The following is a 25,183-nucleotide window of genomic DNA, read 5'->3' on the forward strand; positions in this document are numbered from 1 at the left end:
GACAATGATTTCCTTCTTCAGAGTAGGGAAGTTTTCAGCTCTCATTTCTTATATAATTTTTCTGCCCCTTTTTATCCCTCTTCTTCTGGGTCACCTATAATGTGAATGTTATTACATTTGATAGAGGCACTTAGTTCCTTAAGTATGTTCTTCTTTTGCATAATTCTGTTTCTCTCTTTTGTTCAGCTTGACTACTTTCCATTACTCTGTCTTCCAGGTCACTAATTCATTCCTCTGTTTCTTCCATGGTGCTCTTAATTCCATTAAGCCTATTTCTCATTTTGTTTATTGGGCCCTTTATCTCTGTTATATTATTCATTACTCTGTGTTTAGAATCTCAATCATGTCTTCCAATCTTTTCTTAAGTTCAGTGAGTATTCTTACGATCATTGCTGTAATTCTTTATCAGGTATGTGTTACTTCTATCTCTTTTGTTTCTATCTTGGCCTGTGGCCTTGTCCTGCTTTTTTTAATTTTGGGATAAATTTTTTTCTCTCCTCATTTTGTCTGCTGCTTTGAATGTTTGTGTTAAGAAAGTGAAATATATCTTCTGCTCTTGAAAGTAGTGACTTTATGAGGAAGAGATCCCGGAGTACCTTGCAGTGCAGTGTCCCCTGTTCACCGGAACCTGACATTTCAGAACAGTATCTTATGTGTGTTTCTTAGACCTTGTTGTTGTCTCTGAGTCACTTGTCCTTTTACTGCAGTCGTCTACAGTAACTGTTATGGGCTATGCTTGCTTTCTCTGGTATTACTGGGATCTAGGAAGGCAAGCTCTGAGGGGGCATTCCTCCCCCTGAGAAACTAGGAGAGAGGCAAGGAAGATAGCAATATTTTCACTTGTCCACTTTTTTATATACAAGTTCCCCTGAAGCACTGTGGGTTGGGTGGCTGGGGGTGGGAAGCTGAGTACAGCACAGTGATGGATTGGCACAGGTAGGCCTGGTGCACAATGGTTGCTGAGGGCATGCAGCTGAGTTCAGCAAAGTGCCTGAGTGTAGTACATGGTAACAGATGTGCACCAGGTGACTGAGCATGGTGCACATCTAACAAAATTTGTCCTGACCCTGGGCCTGAGGCTATCATGCTTGGAGCATGCAAGTCCTCAGGAGAATTCATGGACATGGTGCACTGCCAGCAAGTTAGGTACCAAGTGTATGTGCAGCACCACTTCCTAAAGGTGGCTCTGTGTTTACCCTGGGGGGCAGGGGAGGAATATGACAGCTGCCAGTTCTCCAATTTTTGGAATAGTCCTCCAACACACTCCAAAATCAGTATGAACAGATCTGTCTTCCCTTTGCTCTGGCATTGTGAAAACTTCAGTTTTTATGTTGCCTCTCCATTCAGGCTTCTGTTTCCTTAAGGGCAGAAACCCACTCACCCTATTGGTTCACCCAGTGCTGAGTCAGATGATTTTAAAAGCTCCAGGCTTCAAGTCCCACTGTTTTTACAAATGCAAGGAATTCATTCCCTCTTCTTTTTAAGCCAAATATTATGGGGATTAAGCTTCCCCATTGAAGCTCCCTAGAGCCTGGTTCTCTGCCCTGTCTGCATACAGAGCTCCCTTCTTCCTGTGCAGTTTCCCTCCACATCTCTGACGTTCCTAACGTTTCAAATACAGCTTCTTCTCTATTTAGTTGTGTATTTTATTCTGCCAGGTTTTGGATCAGTCTCTGGTTAATTGACTTGAATATGGATAATCTCTAGCTGTAAATGTGGGACAGGGAGATCTCAGGGTCCTCCTACTCTGCTATATTCCTCAACTCTCTCTCTCCAAGGTTTGGTTTGCTAACATTTTGAGGGGATTTTTGCATCAATATTTATTAAAGAATTTAGTCTGTAGTTCCCCTTTCTAGTACAGTTTTTGCCTGGCTTTGTTATAAAGGTAATGCTGACTTTATTAAATGACATAAAAGGTTCTCCATCATTTTCAATTTTTAGATGAGTTTGAGGAGGTTTGGTATTTATTATTCTTTGAATGTTTCATAGGATTCACCAGTGAAGCCATCTATTCCTAAGATTTTATTATTTGCAAGAATATATAATTGCTCATTCAATCTATTTACTCACTGTAGATCTTTTTAGATTCACTTTTCTTCATTATTCATTCTTGGTAGTTATCTATTTCTAGGAATTTGTTTATTTACATCTAGATTAATTTGTTGGTATATAGTTGTTCATAGTGATCTCATAGTATTTTTATTTTCTTTAAATCAATACCAATGTACCTTTGTTTATATCAGAATTTATTTGAGCTTTAATTATTTTTTATTAGTCAGTCTTGCTCAGGTTTTGTTAGTCTTATCAATTAAAAAATAAACAACTCTTTGTCTTATATACTTCATTTTTTTCTATTCCCTATTTTATTTATGATTTATACTTTATTTTTCCTCTGTTCTTCTAGCTATGATATTAGTTTGTTCTCTTACTAGTTCCTTAATAATTAAAATGAGCTTGCTGATGTAAGAGGTGTGCCTGTCTTGGAGGGGGCCTCTGCCTAACATAGGGAGCAGTAGCACTCCAAAGGCAGCACTTGGCCAGTACCCTGTGAGACAAGTCAGAATCTAAGTGTCATCCCAGGTTTCTCTCATCCCTTCATCTAGTCCTGACCCCCCCCCCCCCAACACTTCAACACCACCCAAGTCCTTTCACCCATCAGCTTGACCACTGCCTATCCTGGCACGTCTGGATCCCACAGCAGGTGGAGATGCACTTGCAGGGAAGAGGCAATAAAAGTCTTAAAATATTTTGGTATTTGACACATCCTTTTCAAGGCATCTCAACAATCATAAGAAAAATCAGAACCTGAATTTCATTAGACATTTTATGCTTATCTTTGCTTAAATTCTAAATCACATGTTAGAATGATGAGGAGAAATTTCCCCGTAATGGTCTAAGTCCTTCCCTGGACCTAGTTGGCTGAAACAGCCTCCTGTAAACCTTTCCTGCCTGAGATCTTTCCCAACTCTAATTTCTCCTTAAGAGAATCACCTGTAAGATCTTTCTAAATGTAGGCATTACTGCTCTGCTTAAACTTCATGAAAATGAATATTAGGCATGGGCACCTGGGTGGCTCAGTCAATTAAGAATCCAATTCTAGGTTTAGGCTCGGGTCATGATCTCATGGCTTTGTGGATTCCCAACCCATATTGGAATCTATGCTGGCAGTGCAGAGCCTGCTTGGGATTCTTTGTCTCCTTTTTCTTTGCCCCTCCCCCACTTGTGCTATCTCTGTCTCTCTCAAAATAAATAAACTTTAAAAAAATTTAAAAAAGAAACTATTCTGTTATAATGTAAACATTTAGACCTATGAATTTACCACATAGTACTGCTTTTGCTGCTTTTCATATGTTTTAGTATGTTGTTTTTTCATATTCATTTGTCTCAGGACATTTTCACATTTTCTTGTGATTATTTTCTTCGACCATTTTGTTGTTTAAGGGTGTGTTATGTAATTTCCACATATTTGTGAGTTTTGTAGTTTTCCTTCTGCTTTTGATTTCTAGTTCATTCCACTGTGATTGGAAAGAATACATGACTTAAACCTTTTAAATTTTATTAATATGATCTGTGGCTTAACATGTGGTCTATGCTGTAGAATGTTCCATGTGCACTTGATGAAAATTCATATTCTGCTCTTATTTGGTACAGTATTGTATCTATTTTTATTAGGTCCAATTAGTCTGTAGTGCTTCTCAAATCCTCTATTTCCATATGGATCTTATGTTTGGTTGTTCTTTTCACAGTTGAAAGTGGAATATTGAAGTGTCCTACTATTTTGTTTTTTTAAGTTTTTATTTAAATTTCAATTAATTACCATATAGTATAGCATTAGTTTCAGAAGTAGAATTTAGTAACTCATCACTTACACATAACACCCAATATTCATCAGAACAAATGCCCTTCTTAATACCCATTATCCAGGTATAATATCATGTCATCTGCAAAAAGTGAAAGCTTGACTTCATCTTTGCCAATTTTGATGACTTTGATTTCCTTTTGTTGTCTGATTGCTGATGCTAGTACTTCAAACAGTACGTTAAACAACAGTGGTGAGAGTTGACATCCCTGTTGTGTTCCTGATCTCAGGGGGAAAGCACTCAGTTTTCCCATTGAGGATTATATTAGCTGTGGGCTTTTCATAAATGGCTTTTATGATGTTCAAGTATGTTCCTTCTATCCTGAATTTATCGAGGGTTTTTATTAAGAAATAATGTGAATTTTGTCAAATGTGTTTTCTGCATCGATTGACAGGATCATACGGTTCTTTTCTTTTGTTAATGTGATGTATCACATTGTTTGATTTGTGAATGCTGAACCAGCCCTGCAGCCAAGGAATGAATCCCACATGATCATGGTGAATAATTCTTTTTATTTGCTGTTGAATTTGATTTGCTAGTGTCTTACTGAGAATTTTTGCATCCATATTCATCAGGGATATTAGCCTGTAGTTCGTTTTTTTGTTGGGTCTCTGTCTGCTTTGGGAATCAAAGTAATGCTGGTTTCATAGAATGAGTCTGGAAGTTTCCATTCCCTTTCTATTTTTTTTTGGAACAGATTGAGAAGGATAGGTATTATCTCTGCTTTAAATGTCTGATAGAATTCCCCAGGAAGCCATCTGGTCCTGGGCTCTTATTTGTTGGGAGATTTTTGATAACTGATTAATTTTCTTTTTGCTTGTTATAAGACTGTTCAAGATTTCTATATCTTCCTGTGTAAGTTTTGGAAGTTGGTGGGTGCTTAGGAATTTGTCCATTTCTTCTAGGTTACCCAATTTGTTGCATCTAATTTTTCATAGTATTCCCTGATAATTGCTTTTATTTCTGAGGGGTTGGTTGTAATAATTCCATTTTCATTCATGACTTTATCTACTTAGGTTATCTCCCTTTTCTTTTTGAGAAGCCTGGCTACAGGTTAATCAATTTTGTTTATTTTTTCAAAAAACAAACTCTTGGTTACATTGATCTGCTAAACAGTTTTTTTAGATTCTATCTTGTTTATTTCTGCTCTAATGTTTATTATTTCTCTTCTGCTGAACTGATACATGAATTCAGCAAAGTTGCAGGATATAAAATTAATGTACAGATATCAGTTGCATTTTATACATTAATAATGAAGCAACAGAAAGACAAATAGAAAAACTTATCCCTTTCACAATAGCATCAAGAATCATAAAACACCTAGGAATAAACCTAACCACAGATGTAAAAGATCTGTATGCTGAAAACTATAGAAAGCTCATGAAAGAAATTAAATAAGGTATAAAGAAATGGAAAAACATTCCATGCCCATGGATTGGAAGAATAAATATTGTTACAATGTCAATACTACCCAAAGCTATCTACACATTCAATGCACTCCCAATCAAAATTGCACCAGCATTCTTCTCGAAGCTACAACAAGCAATCCTAAAATTTGTACGGAACCACAAAAGACCTCGAATAGCCAAAGTAATATTGAAGAAGATAACCAAAGCAGGAGGCATCATAATCCTAGATTTAGCCTTTACTACAAAGCTGTGATCATCAAGACAGCATGGTATTGGCACAAAAACAGACACATAGACCAATGGAATAGAATCGAAACCCCAGAACTAGACCCACAAACGTATGGCCAACTCATCTTTGACAAAGCAGGAAAGAACATCCAATGGAAAAGAGACAGTCTCTTTCACAAATGGTGCTGGGAGAACTGGACAGCAACATGCAGAAGGATGAAACTAGACCACTTTCTTACACCATTCACAAAAATAAACTCAAAATGGATAAAGGACCTGAATGTGAGACAGGAAACCATCAAAACCCTAGAGGTGAAAGCAGGGGAAAACCTCTCTGACCTCAGCCACAACAATTTCTTACTTGACACATCTCCAAAGGTAAGGGAATTAAAAGCAAAAATGAACTATTGGAACCTCATGAAGATAAAAAGCTTCTGCACTGCAAAGGAAACAATCAACAAAACTAAAAGGCAACCGACAGAATGGGAAAAGATATTTGCAAATGGCATATTGGATAAAGGGCTAGTGTCCAAAATCTATAAAGAACTAACCAAACTCCACAGTTTAAAAACAATCTAGTGAAAAAATGGACAGAAGACATGAGTAGACATTTGTCTAAAGAAGACATCCAGATGGCCAACAGACACATGAAAAGATGCTCAACGTCACTCCTCATCAGAGAAATACAAATCAAAACCACACTGAGATACCACCTCATGCCAGTCAGAATGGCTAAAATGAACAAATTAGGGGACTATAGATGCTGGAGAGGATTGGAGAAGCAGCAACCCTCTTGCACTGTTGGTGGGAATGCAAACTGGTGCAGCCACTCTGGAAAACAGTGTGGAGGTTCCTCAAAAAGTTAAAAATAGATCTACCTTATGCACCAGCAATAGCACTGCTAGGAATTTACCCAAGGTATACAGGAGTGCTGATGCATAGGGGCCCTTGTACCCCAATGTTTATAGCAGCACTTTCAACAATCCCAAATTATGGAAAGCCAAATTATGGAAAGAGCCTAAATGCCCCTCAACTGGTGAATGGATAAAGAAGTTGTGGTTTATATACACTATGGAATACTACCTTGGCAATGAGAAAGAATGAAATATGGCCTTTTGTAGAAACGTAGATGGAACTGGAGTGTGTTATGCTAAGTGAAATAAGTCATACAGAGAAAGACAGATACCATATGTTTTCACTCTTATGTGGATCCTGAGAAACTTAACAGAAGTCCATGGGGGAGGGGATGGGAAAAAAAAGAGAGGGGGGAGCCAAAGCATAAGAGACTCTGAAAAACTGAGAATAAGCTGAGGGATGATGGGGGGTGGAAGGGAAGTGTGGGTGATAGGCATTGAGGAGGGCACCTGTTGGGATGAGCACTGGGTGTTGCATGGAAACCAATTTGATAATAAATTTCAAATATATACTTACATACATACATACCAGAAATGAAAGGCCAACTTTGCTGTAAATCGGTTCTCATGAATTCTCAGATTTGTATATAGATTATACTCTACCCCACAGACTCATAGGTTTACTGGTATATCAGTTTCAATAAGTTTTACAGTAAATTGTAATGGCTGATAAGCCACACATGCAATCATCATTTTACTTCTCAAAAGTAACTTTGCTATTCTTCCTTGTTAATTGTCAAGTGATTCGAACCAGTTAATTAAAAATGGTTGGGATTCTTAAAAAACGAAATACCCATCATCCATTTTATCCATCCTCCCACCCACTACACCTTTAGTAACTCTCGCTTCATCCTCTATAGTTGAGTCTTTTCTAAGGATTGCCTTTTTTTCCCCCCATGTTCATCTGTCTCATTTCTTAAATTTCACATATGAGCGGAATTAAAAGGTATTTGTCTTTCTCTGACTGACTTCTTTAGCTTAGCATAATATATGCTGTAGTTCCATCCATGTTATTTGTTACATTTTACATTGGCAAGATTTCATTCTTTTTGATGGCTCAGCAATATTCCATTATATATATATATATATATATATATATATATATACATATGTATATGTATATATGTATATATATATATATATATATACACACATATTTGTTATATCTTCTTGGAGATTTGAACGTTTATCATTACATAATATTTCTCTTTGTCTCTTGCAAGTTTTTTTGTAAGATTTTTTGACCTAAAATAAATTTTGTCTATTTTATAGCCACCTTTTTTCCCTTTTGGTTATTATTTGCATGGGATAACATTTATATTCTTTTACTTTCAAACTATTCATGTTTTCACATCTAAAATGAGTCCTTCGTAGACAGAACATATTATGGTCCTGTTTTAATCCATTCTGTCAATCTATGTTTTTTTAATTGGAGAATTGATTATGTGCATTTAAAGTAATTATTGATAGCCAAGGACTTGCTATTTCACTTTAGTTATTTGTTTTCCACGTATTTTATATACTTTCTTGTCTCTTATTTCCTCCTATACTGCCTTCTTTTATGACTTGTTGAATTTTTTTGCACTGGCATTTTTCATTTCTTATTCCTTTAATATGTATCTATAGACACTTTGGTGTTTCAATGGGAATTACATAGAACATCCTAAAGTTAATTTTATTCAAGCTAATATCAACTTAAATTCAATTTTATTAAAAATGCTCTTATACCTCAACTGTCCTTTATATTATTGATGTCACAAATTACATCTTTAATTAAATAAATTATATTGAAATAGATTTATCATTATTTTATAATTTTATTTTTAATCCTGTAGAATAAAAAGTAGATTTATGAAATAAAATTAAAACAATACAGGTTTTTATATTTGCTTTTGCATTTACCTTTATCAGAAAAAAATTATATCTTTTTTTGATTTTTATGTGGCATTCTTTCACTTCAACTTGAAGTGTTTCTTTCAGCATGTATAGTAGAGCAGGTCAAGTATTAAGACACCCCCTCAGCTTTTGTCTATCTGGACATGAATTATTTTCTCCCTCATTTTTGAAGATCATATTTACCAGGTATAGAATTTGGGGTTAACAGTTTTATTATTATTTTTCTTTCAGTACTTTAAATGTTTCATCCCACTGTCTTTGGTCCTGAAAGGTTTCTGTTGATAAATCTACTGATAATATTATTGATGATCACATTTACAAGATGATCTTTTTTCTCTTGCTGCTTTCAAAACACTCTTTTTGTATTTGTATTTGGCTTTTGACAGTTTGATTATAATGTGTCTCAATACAGGTATCTTGTATTTATTCATATTTATTATTCCTTGAATTTCCTGTATTTGTATATTTGCATATTTCTTTAATTTTTGGAAATTCTCAGCCATCATTTTTTAAAAAATAATTATCTTTACTTTTTACCTCTCTCTTCTCTCAGAGCTCACATAATGTGTGTATTTGTCTTTTTGATGGTGTCACATAAATCCTTTAGATTCTTTTCACTTGTATTCATTTCTTTTTTCTTTTTTCTTCTCTGAATTAATAGTTTTTAAATCACATCTTCAGGTACATTGATTCTTTGTTTTCTTTTTTTCTTTTTATTTCACATTTATGCTTTCTTCTGCCTGTTTGAATCTGCTGATGAACCACTCTAGTGAATTTTTCACTTCAGTTATTGTCCTTTTTAGATATAGAATTTATGTTTGGCCTTTTTCATAATTTCTATCATTTAGTCGATATTCTTGTTTTGTTTATATGTTGTATTCCTGATTTTCTTAATTTTTGTTTGTGTGTTTTCCTTTAACATTTTTGCCAGATTAAATACAATTTTTTTTAGAAAATTATTTGTCTAGTATATCTGAAGACTATGTTTCTTCATAGATGGTTTATAAAAATTTTTTATTTTCCCTTAACAAGTTATGCTTTCATATTTCTTATATAAGAATTGTGATCATTTATTGAATGTTAAGCATCTGAAAAAAATGATAGATTTTAAAATCTTTTCAGACTGGTCTCATGCATTGAAAAGTTCCTAATATTCGAGGAATGAAAGCTTATGGTCTTCTCTGGTCTATTCTATGCATATACTTCCCCTGGATATATGTGTGCACTTTTTCAATTTTTTCTTAAATATTTCTATATTTAAAAGCCTTGATTTTTATAAGGGTCTTACCTTTGTTCCTACATAAGAATTTAGATATTATCTGGTTGATGCCAATCAGTGGTCTTTTTTAAAAAAATTTTTATGTTTTATATATTTTTAAGAGGGACAGAGTTCAAGTGGGGAAAGGCAAGAGAGAGGGAGACACGGAATCTCAAGCAGGATCCAGACTCTGAGCTGTTCACATAAAGCCCAATGCAGGGCTTGAACTCACAAACCAGGAGATCATGACCTGAGCTGAAGTTGGATGCTTAGCCAAGTGAGTCACCCAGGTGCCTCTGATCAGTGGTTTTTCAACTCTTTTGTGAGACTGAGTTTCCCTGTGGCTTTTATGAAGCATGCTGCTGTGTCTTTCCCTAGCCTGAGAGTCCAGCTACTTTTGACTGAGCCTCAAGTTAGGTTTCAGAGAGAACGATTAGTCACAAAGAGGACAGACAAATTAGAACATGGAAAATTTTGGTCCATTTTAATCTCTCTGGTTTACAGAAGGTAAATAAGGATGGGGTTTCTACTTCCCTCAAACAATCCTGTACCACATCATAAAGGGTGTGAAGCAAGGTGGAGTAAAAGAAACACAAAATTTCCTACAATGTTCAAAGTAGCTTTTTCTTCATTGTGTTTGGTTGCTGTAGATTCTTAAGTGATTTCCAGAGCTCCTATTAATGTAGTTTAGTTATTTTTTTGGTAATGTATTTAATGTTTCTAGGGAGTACATAGGCTCAGGCATATTTAGTTTGCCATCTTGCTCATATCACCTACTCTATCAATATTTTATTCATATACTTTGAAGATATTATTAGATGCTTACAGATTTAAGATAGTGTTTTACTTTGATTAACTGACCTTTTTATTATTTTGCAAAATTATTTTTTTGTGTATGGTAATATTACTTTTCTGAAATACAAGTTTTGCCACATTAATATAGTGACTGAAGTTTTCTGAACTTAATTTTTTTCATGTAATTAAGTGGGTGAGGGAAAGAACTTGGATGATCTCTATGGTCACCAGGTTTCTCCGATTTTATGAAATACACACTCAAAAATCTTTTAAAAAACATGTCTTTCTCCACATATAATTTCAAGCCCAAGGAGAAATGCAATTGAAATCGTTTCTTAAAACGCAGCCCTGTAGTCACATTGCCTTTATGCCTGTCTCCAGCCAATTCATTCAGTATCTCTGAGATTTACTTTTCTCATATTCAAATGTTGTACATTGTCAACTACAAGAAAAAAATGGAAAAGAGCACAAATATAGGGGAGATAAAAAACATCCTGCTAAACAATCAATGAGTTAACTAGGAAACTAAAGAATGAATAAAATATACATGGAACAAAATTTAAATGAAAACACAATGGTCCAAACCTTTGGATGCAGCAAAAGCAGTCAGAAGAAGGAAGTACATAACAAACAACTCTTCATCAAGAAGCAAGAACAGTCTCAAATACACAACTTAAATGTATACCTAAAGAAGATAGAAAAAGAACAACAAATGAAGACTAAAGCCAGGAGAAGAAGGGAAATAATAAAGGTTGAAGCAGAAATAAATAATACAGAAACCAAAACCGAAACAAAAACAAAAACAGAAAAACAGATCTGTGAAACTGGGAGCAGGTTCTCGAAAATAATTGCTAAAATTGATAAACCAGATTTATCAAAAAGAAAGAGAAAAGACCCAAATAGGTAACATCATAAATGATAGAGGATAAATAACATCCAACATCATAGAAAGAGAAACAATTATGAGAAAATATTATGAAAAGTTATATACCAACATATTTGGCCATCTGGAAGAAATGAATACATTCTTAGAAACATATAAACTACAAAAACTGAAACAGGAAGAGAGAGAAAATTTGAACAGACTGATAAACAGCAAAGAAATTAAATCAGTAATCAAAAATCTTCCAACAAACAAAAGCCCAGTACCAGATGGCTTTCCAGGAGAATTCTACTATACATTTAAAGAAAAATTAATATCTATTCTTCACAAAATGTTTCTAAAAATAGAAATGGAGGGAAAACTTCCAAAATCATTCTATGAAGCCTACATTACTTTCATTCCAAAACCATACAAAGACCCTACTATAAAGGAGAACAACAGGCCAATATCCCTGATAAACCTGAATGGAAATATTCTTAACAAGATACTAGCGAATTTAATCCAAGAGTACATTAAAGAAATCATTCACCATGATCAAGTGGAACTTATTCCTGGACTTCAGAAGCCATTCAATATTCACAAATCAATCAACATGATAAACCACATAAATAAAAGAAATGATAAGAATGATATGATCCTCTCAATTGATGTAGAAAAGGGATTAAAAAAATACTACATCCATTCTTGATAAAATCTCTCAACAAAGTAGGGATAGAAGAAAAATATCTCAACATTATAAAAGCCATAAATGAGAGACCCACAGCTAACATAATCCTCAATGGGGAAAAACAGTTTTTCCTCTCTGGTCAGAAATAAAGGAAGCATGGATATCCAGTTTCATGCCTGTTGTTTAAGGTAGTATAGGAAATATTTTAAACTTCTTGTGGAACCTCTAGAGAGTTTTCCACAGTGACTGCACCAGTTTGCATTCCCACCAACAGTGCAAGAGCATTCCCTATTTTTCAAATCTTCCTCAATGCCTGTTATTTCTTTTATTGTTAATTTTAGCCATTCTGACAGGTTTGAGGCAGGATCTCATTGTGGTTTAGGCTTGTATTTCCCTGATGATGAGTTATGTTGAGCATCTTTTAATGTGTCTGTTCGCCATTTGGATGTCTTCTTTGGAAAAATATCTATTCATATCTTATGCCCATTTTTTAAATTTGGGTTATTTATTTATTGATTGTTGAATTTGATAAGTTCTTTATAGATTTTGGATACTAACCCTTTATCAGATATGTCATTTGCAAATAGCTTCTCCCATAAGCTGCCTTTTAGTTTTGTTGATTGTTTTCTTTGTTGTTCAGAAGCTTTTTATCTTGATCAAGTCTCAATAATTCATGTTTATTTTTGCCTCCCTTGCATTTGGCAATATGTCTAGCAAGAAGTTACTCTGGCCTAGGTCAAAGAGGTTGCTGACTGGAATCTCCTCTAGGAATTTTATGGTTTCTTGTCTGATATTTAGGTTTTTCATCCATTTTGAATTTATTTTTGTGTATAATATAAGAAAGTGACTCAGTTTTATTCATCTTCAAGTCATCATCCAGTTTTCCTAACACCATTTGTTGAAGAGAGTGTCTTTTTGTTCCATTGGCTATTCTTTTCTGCTTTGCTGAAGATGATTTTACTATATAGTTGTGGGTCCATGTCTCAGTTTTCTATTCACTTACATTGATTTATGTGTCTGTTTTTGTACTAGTATCATACTGTCTTGATGACTACAACTTTGTGATATAGGTTGAAATCCAGAATTGTGATGCCTACACTTTTTTCTTCTTCAACATTGCTTTGGGTATTCAGGTGTTTTGAGGTTCCATGCAAATTTTATAATTATTTTGTCCAGCACTGATAAAAAATGGTGATGGTATATTGATAGGGATTGCATTAAATGTGTAAATTGCTTTGGGTATTATGGACATATTAACAATGTTTGTTCTTCTAATCCATGAGTATGGAATGCCTTTCAATTTCTTTGCCTTATCCTCTATTTCTCTCATAAACATTCCATAGTTTTCCTAGTACATATATTTTACCTCTGTAGTTAGGTTTATTCCTCGGTATCTTACTGTTTTTGGTGCAGTTGCAAATGGGTTTGATTTCTTGATTTCTTTTTCTGCTGTTTCATTATTTATTTATAGAAATGCAACAAATTTCTGCATGTTGATTTTGTGTTCTGTGACTTTGCTGAATTCTTGTATTAGTTCTAGCAAATTTTTGGTGGAGTCTTTCCGGGTTTCTACATAGTGTAACATATAGCATGCAAATAGTAAAAGTTTGACTTATTACTTGCCAGTTTGGGTGCCTTCTATTTATTTTTGCTGTCTTATCCCTGAGGCTAAGACATCCAATACTATAGAAAATAGTAATGGTGAGAGTGGACATCCTTGTCTTGTTTCTGACCATATAGGAAATGCTTTCATTTTTCACATTTAGAATCATATTAGTGGTGGATCTCTCATTTATGCACTTTCTGATGTTGAAGTGTGTTCCATCTATCCCTACTTTGTTTAGGGTTTTTATAAGAATTGATGCTGTATTTTGTAAAATGTTTTTTTTTCTGCATCTATTGACATGAGTATGTGGTTATTATCCTATCTTTTATTACTGTGGTGTATCCTGTTGATTGATTTACAATTATTGAACCAGCCCTGCAGCCCAGGAATAAATCCCACTTGACCATAGTGAATAATTCTCTTAATGAACTGCCGAATTCAATTTGCTAGTATTTTATTAAGAATGCTTGTGTCCATGTTCATAAGGAATATCAGCCTGTAATTTTACTTTTTAGTGGGACCTTTGGTTTTGGAATTAAGGTAATACAGGCTTTGTAGAATGAGTTTCAAAGTTTTCCTTCCATTTCTATTTTTTGGAACAGTTTGGGAAGAATAGGTATTAACTGCTTTAAATGTCTGGTAGAATTCCCCTGGGAAACCTTCTGGCCCAGGACTCTGTTTGTTGGGAGATTTTTGATTATTGATTCAATTTCTTTGCTGGATATGGATCTGCTCAAATTTTCTATCTCTTCCTGTATTTCTGTGGTGTTGTGATCTGTCCTCTTTCATTCATGATTTTATATATTTGGGGCTTTTCATTTTTCTTTTTGGTATGTCTAAATAGGGTTTTATCAATTTTTGTAATTCTTTCAAACAACCAGCTCTTAGTTTCATTAATCTGTTCTACTGGCTTATTATTTGTTTGTTTCTATAGTGATTATTTCTGCTCTAATCTTTATTATTTCCCTTCTGTTGGCTGTAGGCTTTACTTGCTGATCCTTTTCTAGATCCTTAACATGTAACTTAGGTTGTGTATTTGGGAACTTTTTTGTTTCTTGTGATAAGCCTGAATTTCAATAAAATTCCTTCTTAGGATGGCCTTTTTTGCATTCCAAAGGTTTTGGACTTTTATGTTTTCATTTTCCTTTGCTTCCATGGATATTTTTTAATTTCTTCTTTAATTTACTGGCTAACCCATTCATTCTTTAAATAATTTTTTTAATGTTTATTTATTTTTGAGAGAGAGTGAGAAAGAGACAGAGAGTGAGCAGAGGAGGGGCAGAGAGAGAGGGAGACACAGAATCCAAAACAATCTCCAGTCTCTGAGCTATCAGCACAGAGCCCGACGTGGGGCTCAGACTTCCAGACTGTGAGATCATGAACTGAGCTGAAGTCAGACACTTAACTGACTAAGCCACCTAGGCGCCCCTAACCTATTCATTCTTTAGCAAAATATTCTTTAACCTCCATGTATTTGAGGGCTTCCCCAATTTTTTTTCTTATGGTTGACTCATGTTTCATATCCCTGTGATCTAAAAATAACCATAATATAATCTTAATCTTCTTGTACATGTTGAGATCTGATCTGTGACCCAGCATGTAAAATATTCTGGACAATGTTTCAGGCACATTAGAAAGAATGTGTATTCTGCCATGTTAGGATAAAATGTACTGAATATATGTTAGGTCTATCCAGTCCTGTGTGTCATTCCAAGCTTTTGTTTCATTGTTGATTTTCTGCTTAGATGATCTGTCTATCACTATAAGCAGGGTGTTAAATTCTCTTACTATTATTGTATTCTTATCAGTGAATTTCCTTATGTTTGTTATAAATTGAATTATGTACTTGGGATCTTCCAATTTGGAGGCATAAATATTTACAATTATTAGATCTTATTGTTGGATTGGCCCTTTTCTTTCTGATAGAGTGCCCTCCTTTATGTCTTGTTACAGTCTTTGGTTTAAAATTTCTTTTGTCTGGGTGGCTCGGTCGGTTAAGTGTCCGACTTCAGCTCAGGTCATGATCTCACAGTTCATGAGTTTGAGTCCTGCATTAGGCTCTGTACTGACACCTCAGAGCCTGGAGCCTGCTTCAGATTCTGTGTGCTTCTCTCTATGCCCCACCCCTACTCGCGCTCTGTCTCTTTCTGCCTTTCAAAAATAAACAAAATGTTAAAAATTAAAAAAAAAAAAAACCTCTTTTGTCTTGTAGAAGTATGTCTAACAGTGTACTTTTGACATCCATTTGCATGGTAGATGGTTCTTCATCCCCTCACTTTCAATCTGGATGTTTCCTTAGGTCTAAAATGAGTCTCTTATAGGCAACATATAGATGATTCTTGTTTCTTTCATCCATTCTGATACCTATGTCCATTGGAACATCTAGTCCATTTACATTTACATTGATTATTGAAAGATATGAATTTAGTGCCATTGTATTACTTGTAGAGTTGTGTTTCTGGTGTTGTTCTCTGGTCCTTTCTAGTCTTGTTGCTTTTTTAAAAATTTCTCTACTCAAAGAGTCTCCCTTGAAATTAGTTCCTTTATCTCTGCAGTAAGGAATAATCTAGTGTCTTCTATGCTTTTTTCAAGTCCAGCTAATATCCTTATAAATGTTTTAAATTCTAGTTCAGACATCTTACTTATATCTGCATTTATTAAAATTCTAGCCATCATTTTTTCCTGTTCTTTCTTTTGTGATGAATTCTCCTTTCTTGTCATTTTGGGGGAAAGAAAATAAAAGCAAAATAAAACAAAATAAAAATTTTAAAATAGAAGAAAAATAAAATAAAATACATAAGAGAAGGTTGATCATAGGTGTGTTTTGGCCTGTTTGTTATGAGAAGCTTGACAGGAAAAAGTTAGAAAAAAGAAAAGAATAAAAAAATAAAAATTAATATATATGTATATATATATATATATATATAAATTACAAATATATAAAAATAAAATTAAAACATTAATAATTTCTCTTTATGTATAAAAAAACAAACAAATAAAACAAAGACAAAAAACAAAAACAAAAAGGACACTAGATTCTTTTTCCCCTAGAGCTGAATGAAGCTTTGCAGCACTCTATGATTAGTAGACTTGGTTTGGTTAAGGGGTTTGTGCTTGTCTTTTGGGTGAGGACCCTGCTGCTCTGATTCTCAGGTGCAATTGCCCTAGTGTAGATAGATGTGCCTGCAGGGGGGTGCTTGGTGTAGCAGCTCCATTCTCCACTTGCTGTTGCTGTTTAGCTCACTGATGTGAATCAAGCTGGTGGGCACAGGGAGAAAATGGCTTTGCCCTGTTCTTTCATCTCTGGAGTTGGAAATGTGCACCACTCTTCTTCATTAAACCCTCATAGATGTGCAGACAGTGAAGTCGCCTGTGTCCCTGGTTTTTGTGAGAGCTCCGCCTTCACCCTCTCTGTATCTGAGCTGTCCACCTGCCAAATGGCTAGCACTTCTGCATTTTACCTCAGGCATGGCTGTGTTTTAAAACCCCCACACTTCAGAGACATCTGTGGGGTGGACCTGTACTGATCTTATAAGGGAGGATTTTCCTACGTTGTGGCTGGTGCCAGCTTATCACAGGCAGCCAAACAACTGCACAGAGTGTCAGAGTTTATGGTAAATTGCAACACACAGCTGGATTGCTGCCCTCAGCCAATATCTCTGTTCCTATATTGGTGAGCAAGACAGCTCCATGGCCCTGCAGGATCCTTTGCCTGGCAGAGAGGCCATATCACCTCTCCTAAATGCACTCCAAGCTGTCGCTGGTGCTGGCTTGTCTCAAAAGTAAGTCAAGCAACTGAGCAGTGGTTTGGAGTTTATGATGAATCACAACACAGAGCCAACACCAGGCTTTGTAGACTTTGCCAGTGTCTTTGTTCCTATACTTTGTCCCATGGTGCCTGCAGGGTCCTTTGCCCACAGAGAAGCTATATCACTTTTACAATATACTCCAAGCAGGGGAACCACTTTTCTTCTATGGCCTTGGGGAATATTTAGGTTGCCTGCTTCTGGGGTTCATCTCTGCTCTCCCACCAGAGCACTGCCCAGCTCTTCAGGCATGAAACTATTAACATCACAGACCTCTGAAACATTTGAGTCTGTGTCCTGCTGTTTACAAAAAACTAGCAATAATGTAACCCTTCCTTTTTCCTTGTCAAAAGTTTTGGGGAATAGTTTTCTTGTGTAGTCATCTGTGTGTTTTCACTCTTTTCTTAAATTATTATTCTCTCCCCTTTTCTCTCTTTCCTTCTTCTCTGTCACTACTCTCACCATAGTCACGGCTCCCTCTCCTTGTGAATGCCTGTGGCTCTTTTCTCCCACAAACTCCAGGCAGTTCCTACCTTCCATGGTCATATTTCTGGTTTGTACATGTGCAACTTTGTTCTCTAAGACTTCCATTTGATTTTTGGATGTTCAGAATAATTTTATATTTATCTAGCTGTTGTTTAAGGGAGGATACAAGCTTAGGGTCACCTTACTCTTCTGCCATTTTACCTCCACCCCCCCCCCCCACATACCTTCCACTTTTAAAATTAAAGTTTATGTGGTTTTGGAGTGGTGGGGGGGGGGGTCCAGAGCTGACAGCCAGGAAAGAATTCTTGAGACAACTTTTATGCAAAAAGGTTATTTTGTTAAGGCATGGGGACAAGAATTATGGGCAGAAAGTGCCGCAATGGAGTTGTGAAGAATGACTGATTATATACTATGTAAGTGGGGGAGGTTTGGGCAAAAAAAGGTTTCCAAAAAGACTTTCAAAAAGCTAAACAGGACTCATAAGATACTGGAAGCTTAGTTATTGTCAAGCTAAGGTTGTTTTTCCCTCTAGCAAAACATTAACATGAAGACAATAGGAATGTTATACTCTGTATTTGCCTCAAGTATTTGTCAATGGGCTACATGTTATAAAGAAATGTAGTTTTATCTACATTTTCTTCTTGTCTTTGTTCTCCAAAAGGCTCCAGGAAACTGAGTCTATAGGTTTCTAGAGATTGCTTTTTTTTCTTTTAAGTCATTAAAACAGTTGGAAACCAATGGGAGACTCCTGTTCTGTATGACAATGATTTCTATCAGTTAACCATTTGTTTTTCCCTTTTCTTTGTTCTTGGGCAGCCAGGAATGCCTGAAGAATGTCACACAAATCCCACCTGGCAAGGGGGTCACTTGTGGAGTGTTAGATTGCCTTATGCTCCTTCACCAAAAGTGAAGTGATATTTTACTTTCATATGAAATAAGAATCAATATTGCCTTCAGCTAGGAAAGGATATCTTTATTTACAGACACTTGTGCTATAAGAAAAGTATAATTCTTCAAGGGTATTTTTTGGGTCCAAGTAGCAGAGAAAGCAATTAAACTAAATACTCAAGTATATGACTTTGATAGTTGAATGAGTTATTTTGAATCAGGCATTAATTTATACATAAATGTTCTTGTAAACAATTACTGAAGAATTGCATTGTAAAGATGATTCATAATCTGAAAGATTTAGCTCAAGGTATTTCTCCCACATATTCCATGACACTTTCTCCATAAACCATGGTTTAACATGAAGACTTTGGTAGCGGACATATTCAATATTAGTAACATTGAATTTTGGAATATATAAATGACTTGGTTTATTTCTTATCTAACTGCACTGGTTAAAATCTCAAATACAGGGTTGAAAAGAAGTTGTGGAAGCATATATTCTTGTTTTATTCCTCATCTTCGGGCAAGGCACGAATTCTTTTGCCATTAAGTAGAATGCTACCTGTGAATTTTCCATAAAGGCTCTTGAACAGGATATGGAAGTTCCCATCTATTACTAGTTCATTGAGTGTCCTTTTCATAAAAAGCATTTGATTGTTATCAAAATATTTTTCTATATCTAGTGATATGACCATGTGATTTTTTATTCCACTGATATAGCACACTATATTAATTAAATTTTAGATGTTAAACCAACTTTGAATTCCTGGGATAATTCCCCGTGTTCATTGTTATGCCCAGAATTCGTGATCCCCAAATACCGCCAGGGAGCCGAGTCGGATGTAAAAGCAAAAGAGCCTTTATTCGAGCTAGCTCGAGCTCAATCCCCTACCTGTACCAATGCAGTGTGAGATACCGGGGAGAGAGCGAGTTTCAAAAGGACAAAGGTTTTATTGGGGCCTAGGGGCAGTTGGTGAGGTAATGGCTGTGACCTCAGCTGATTGGCTGGGGAAGGGTCCGAGTCCTGTTAGGCAGGTGAGCGGGGAGCGGGGGGAGGGGGGGGCGGGGGGGGACGGGGGCGGGGGGGGGATGACTCAAGGGGAGGGGGAGGAGGTGTGGTCAAGGTGAAGGACACAGAACAAGATGGAGTCGGCTGGCGTAGGCCCGCCCTTTCATTCCCCCCTTGTCATGTAGCTTACAGACCAAATCATGGGACCAGCTGCATTTATGGTGACAAGGGGAACAGAGTTTGGAGGTTTATGCAAAGTTCTGGGAACCAAGTGTCCCTGGGGTGGCTTTGGGAGGTCTGATTAAGTATTGTCCCCGAGCTGGTGTCTATGATCTGCCAGGTGATGTTTTGGGGGGCGTGGGGACTCCCGGCAGCATGAGCAATGACAAGGAGAGTTAACAGAGTTACCAATATTAGGTGGGTCGAATGCACTGTACCTTGAGCTTGAGCGGGTTGTGTTGGTCCCGACTGATGGCCCATCACATGACGAAGTCCTTCTGGATCGAGGAGGGGTCTGCTGGCCGAACGTGGGTGTGATGGACCCAGGTCGTGATGCCATCTACTTTGAGAGCAGTGGGGGTTGTCAGCACCATGATGTAGGGTCCCTTCCAGTGTGGCTTGAGGGTCTCTTGGTGGTGCCTCTTCACATAGACTCAGTCTCCTGGCCTGTATTGATGAGGTGTCGGGGTCAGGCCAGCCTCGTAGATGGCACGGAGGCACGACCAAATGTTCTCGTGTGCCCTCTGGAGCCCTCTCAAGGAAAGAAAAAGTTCTTGATCTTTAAACTCAGCAAGAAGTTCAGCTCGAAGGTTGGGAATAACAGGGGGTGGCCTGCCAAACATGATCTCGTAGGGAGTAAAACCCAGAGTATAAGGAATGTTTCTAACCCGGTAAAGGGCGTACGGTAGGAGAGTCACCCAGTCCTCTCCAGTCTCAATGGTTAATTTGGTAAGGGTCTCTTTTAGGGTTCTATTCATTCTTTCTACTTGTCCTGAGCTCTGGGGCCTATAAGCACAATGTAATTTCCAGTTTGCCCCCACCGCCTTGGCTACTGCCTACGTTACCTGTGAGATAAAAGCTGGTCCATTGTCTGATCCTACCATGGCAGGACAACCATACCTGGGTAAGATGTCTTCTAGTAGCTTCTTAGCCACCGTCTGAGCCGTTTCATGCTTGGTTGGGTATGCCTCTACCCAGCCAGAGAAGGTGTATGTAAATACTAAAAGATATTTATAACCATATTTTCCTGGTTTGACTTCAGTGAAGTCGACTTCCCATTGGGCTCCTGGTCTGGTGCCTCTGAGCCTGGTTCCTTTTTTATTTGATGTGGCCCTCTCATTGGTGAGTTGGCAGGTCTTGCAGACAGATACAACTTGCTCTATTTTGGTGTCCTGTTGGTGAATCTTGATTCTGGCACGTCGGATTAAGTCTTTTAATTTTCGGGCCCCCATGTGAGTAGACCGATGCATGTGCTCTAATACTGAGACTCCGAGCTGGTCTGGCAGCACGAGCTCCTTGTTAGGTGTATACCACCATCCCTTTATCTCCTGGGCCATGGGGAGTTTCTTGATCTGCTGTAACTCCTCCTGGGAGTATTTGGGCTGGTCTGGTAATACTGGGTCTCCCGGGTCTGGTAGTTGTATGGTCATGGTGGGGACTGAAGTAAGGGCTACTGCCTTGGCGGCCTGGTCAGCCTTTAGATTACTTCTAGCTACTGGGTTATCAGCTTTTTGGTGCCCTTGGCAGTGGGTAATGGCTAGCTTGTCAGGAAGCCATAAGGCCGTAAGCAGGTTAAGTATCTCCTGCTTATTTTTTATAGTCCGTCCTTCCGCCGTCAGTAACCCCCTCTCCTGATAAATTGCCCCATGGATATGAGCTGTGGCAAATGCATAACGGCTGTCTGTGTAGATGTTAAGCTGTTTTCCAGCTCCCAGCATCAGCGCCTTGGTGAGAGCTATTAGTTATGCTCACTGGGCTGATGTTCCGGAGGGTAGAGCCTCCGCCCATACGGTGTCCGTTTCAGTGACCACCACTGCACCCACATACCTGTGTCCGTCTCCCACAAAGCTGCTGCCATCAGTAAACCAAGTAGCCTCGGCATCGGGGACGGGCCACTCGGTCAGGTCTGTCCGGAATCCCTGTACTTGTTCTAGGATTCCTGCACAGTCATGTAGTGGAGCACCTAGGTCAGGGTCGGGCAGCAGGGTTGCAGGATTGAGGGCTGCACTGGGGTGGAACCACACTCATGGAGGGTTGAGTAGGAGGCTCTGGTAATGAGTCATATGTGTGTTGCTCATCCATCTATCAGGAGGCTGTTTCAGGACCCCTTCAATGGCGTGTGGTGTCGTGATCCAGATCTCCTGTCCTAGGGTCAGTTTGTGTCCTTGACTAGGAGTGCTGTTGCCGCAATAATTCTTAGGCATGGTGGCCAGCCGGCAGCCACTGGGTCTAGTTTCTTGGAAAGGTAAGCCACTGGGCAGTTCCAGGGGCCTAAGGTTTGAGTTAGAACCCTTTTGCTATTCCCTTATGTTCGTCTACAAAGAGGTGGAAAGGCTTCATAATGTCTGGTAGGCCCAGGGCTGGGGCACTTAGGAGGGCCTTTTTTAACTGATTAAGGGCAGTTTCTTCTTTTTCAGCCCATTTAAATGTTTTCCCCTCTTTTGTAGCTTCATATAGGGGCCTGGCGATCTCAGCAAAACCTGGAACCCAGAGGCAACAGTAGCCGGCTGATCCTAAGAATTCCCTTACTTCTCTTTGGGAGGTGGGATTAGGGATCTTTAGGACAGTTTCTTTTCTGGCATCTGATAACCACCGCTGTCCTCCCTCCAGGATATATCCCAGGTAACTTACCCTCTCCCTGCATATCTGAGATTTCTTCATGGATGCCCAGTACCCTAAGGCCCCCAGGGTAGCCAGCAGTCCTGGGTCCCTCGCTGACAGTCTTTGGCTGTGTCAGCAGCAATCAGGATGTCATTTACATACTGTAGAAGGGTGAGGCCAGGGTGCTCCCTTCTGTACTCACCCAGGTTCTCGTGTAGTGCCTCGTCGAAGATGGTGGGCGAATTTTTGAATCCCTGAGGTAGCTGTTTCCAGGTGAGTTGCCCACTGTAGCCCTCCTCCGGATCATGCCACTTGAAGGAGAACAAGGTTTGGCTCTGGGGTGCCAGCAGCAGACTGAAGAAGGCGTCCTTTAAATCTAGTACAGTATACCAGACCCTGGAGGGCGCCAAGGAGCTCAAGAGAGTATATGGGTTGGGAACAGTTGGGTGTATGTCCGTGACCCTCTTATTTACTTCCCGGAGGACTTGTACCGGTCGGTAGTCATTTGTGTGAGGCTTTTTGACCAGCAGTAGGGGCGTGTTCCAGGGAGACTGGCAAGGAACTAGTACCCCTAAGCTTCGTAGTCTCCGGATGTGTGGCTGGATCCCCTTCCAGGCCTCCTGAGACATGGGGTGTTGTTTGATCCTTACCGGACTCTCTCCTGACTTGAGCTCTACCAGGACTGGGGTCCTGTGAGCAGCTAGTCCTATCCGCCCTCCCGTCTCTGCCCAAACTGAGGGGAATTCTTGTAGCCATCTGTCTATATTATCCTTTCTCAGGAGCGCCTCCTGGTGGAGGCGGTATTCATCCTCCAGTTTTATGGTCAGGACCTGGATGGGGTGGCCCTTGCCATCGGTGACCTGAGGCCCCCCCTTGTCTGAAAGTTATCTGAGCTCCAATCTTGGTCAGTAAGTCCCGTCCTAACAGCGGGTAGGGGCATTCTGGTATTACCATAAAGGAGTGGGATACCCGGCCCGTCCCCAAATCTACTGTTCTTTGGGTAGTCCATGAATACTGGCTCATACCAGTTGCCCCTTGTACCCAGGACTTCTTGCTGGCAGTTTTCCTTGTGGGTGCGGAGGACTGAATGTTGTGCTCCAGTGTTGACAAGGAAGTCAACAGGAGTCCCCTCCACTTTAAGAGTTACCCTGGGTTCGGGGAGAGGGTCCGAACACCGACTCCCCTAATCACTTATTTCATCTAGCTCTAGGACTTTTACTCTATCAGTCTTGCTTCTCTTCCTGCCGGCCCTTTTCAGACAATCTCAGGCCCAATGCCCTATCTCCTTGCAGTATGTGCACTGATCTTTCTGCAGCCTCTGCTTCCCCCCCTTGGTGGTTCCTTTACCTTTTCTTGCGTCATCTGCCAGCTGCTGGAGACGGCGGTCTCGTTCCTCGGGGAAGTCAGCAGTGGTAGCTAGTAGTATTCTGGCCAGGTCTCGAGTCTGCTTACTGCTGGCAGCCGCCATGGCGCTAGCCTGCTTGTCCTCAGGAGGCTCCCGGTTATTATATACATTTTTGGCTACCACCAGTGAGTCCTGCAGACTTTTTTCTCCTAGTCTATCTATTTTCTGTAATTTTCTCCTAATGTCTATGGCCGATTGGTTTACAAAGGCCATGATAACAGCTGCCTTGCTTTCCGGAGTCTCTGGACCCATGGGGGTATAGGTACGGAATGCCTCCATGATCCGTTCTAAAAAGGCAGCCAGAGATTCATCTTTTCCCTGTTGTACATTTCCTACTTTGGCCAAATTGGTTGGCCTTCTAGCAGCCATTGAGAGACCCCCCCATTAGAGTCTGGTGGTAGACCCGGAGCCTCTCCTTACCTTCTGCCATGTTGAAATCCCACTGGGGCCGAGTTAAGGGGAAGGAGGCATCTATCTGAGCCTGGTTGGTGGTGGGATTCCTGTCTGCGCCTGGAACTAGTTTTCGGGCCCCATTTAGGATACTTTCTCTTTCTTCAGTCGTGAACAGGACCTGCAAAATCTGCTGGCAATTGTCCCACGTGGGCTGATGGGTAAAAAGAACAAAGTCTAATAAATCAATAAGCCCTGCTGGTTCCTCTGAAAACTTAGGATTCTGAACTTTCCAATTGTAGAGGTCACTAGTGGCGAAAGGCCAATAGTGATGGGGCTGATTCCCCTCCGCGTCTGGGGGTCCAGTGGCTTGCAGGGGCAGAATAGTGGAGTAGGCAGCAGAGGTGGATTGCTCCCTCTGAGCCCTTTGGTAAAGCGCAGGCTTCTCAATGGATTGTTTCCGCCTCCCCCAGAGGTGGAGGATGGTGTTCTTCCGGCATCCTAGAGGGGTTATACAGGGGAGGAAAAATTAATTCTTCTTCAGTCCCCCCTTGTAGGACAGGGTAGAGGGGTGCTGAAGGCTGGGTAAGACTTTTCTTATTTTCCTTCTTCTTTGTCCCCTGCAAAGCAAGAATGGGTTTTGTCTCTGGAGGGAGTGGGGCTAAGAAGGGCTTAAGCCAAGAAGGTGGGTCTTCTACAAGGTCCTGCCAAGTGATAATGTAAAGGAGCTGATCAAGATGGCCTGTCTTAGGCCGAGAGATGATTGATACTCCTGACTCGGTGGATGGTAGGGAGGTCGAAGGTCTCCTCTGGTGGCCATCCGACATTGAAAATTGGCCACTCGCTAGAACAAAAAAAAA

This window comes from Neofelis nebulosa, chromosome X (assembly GCF_028018385.1).
Source record: "Neofelis nebulosa isolate mNeoNeb1 chromosome X, mNeoNeb1.pri, whole genome shotgun sequence".
NCBI classification, from domain to species: Eukaryota; Metazoa; Chordata; class Mammalia; order Carnivora; family Felidae; genus Neofelis; species Neofelis nebulosa.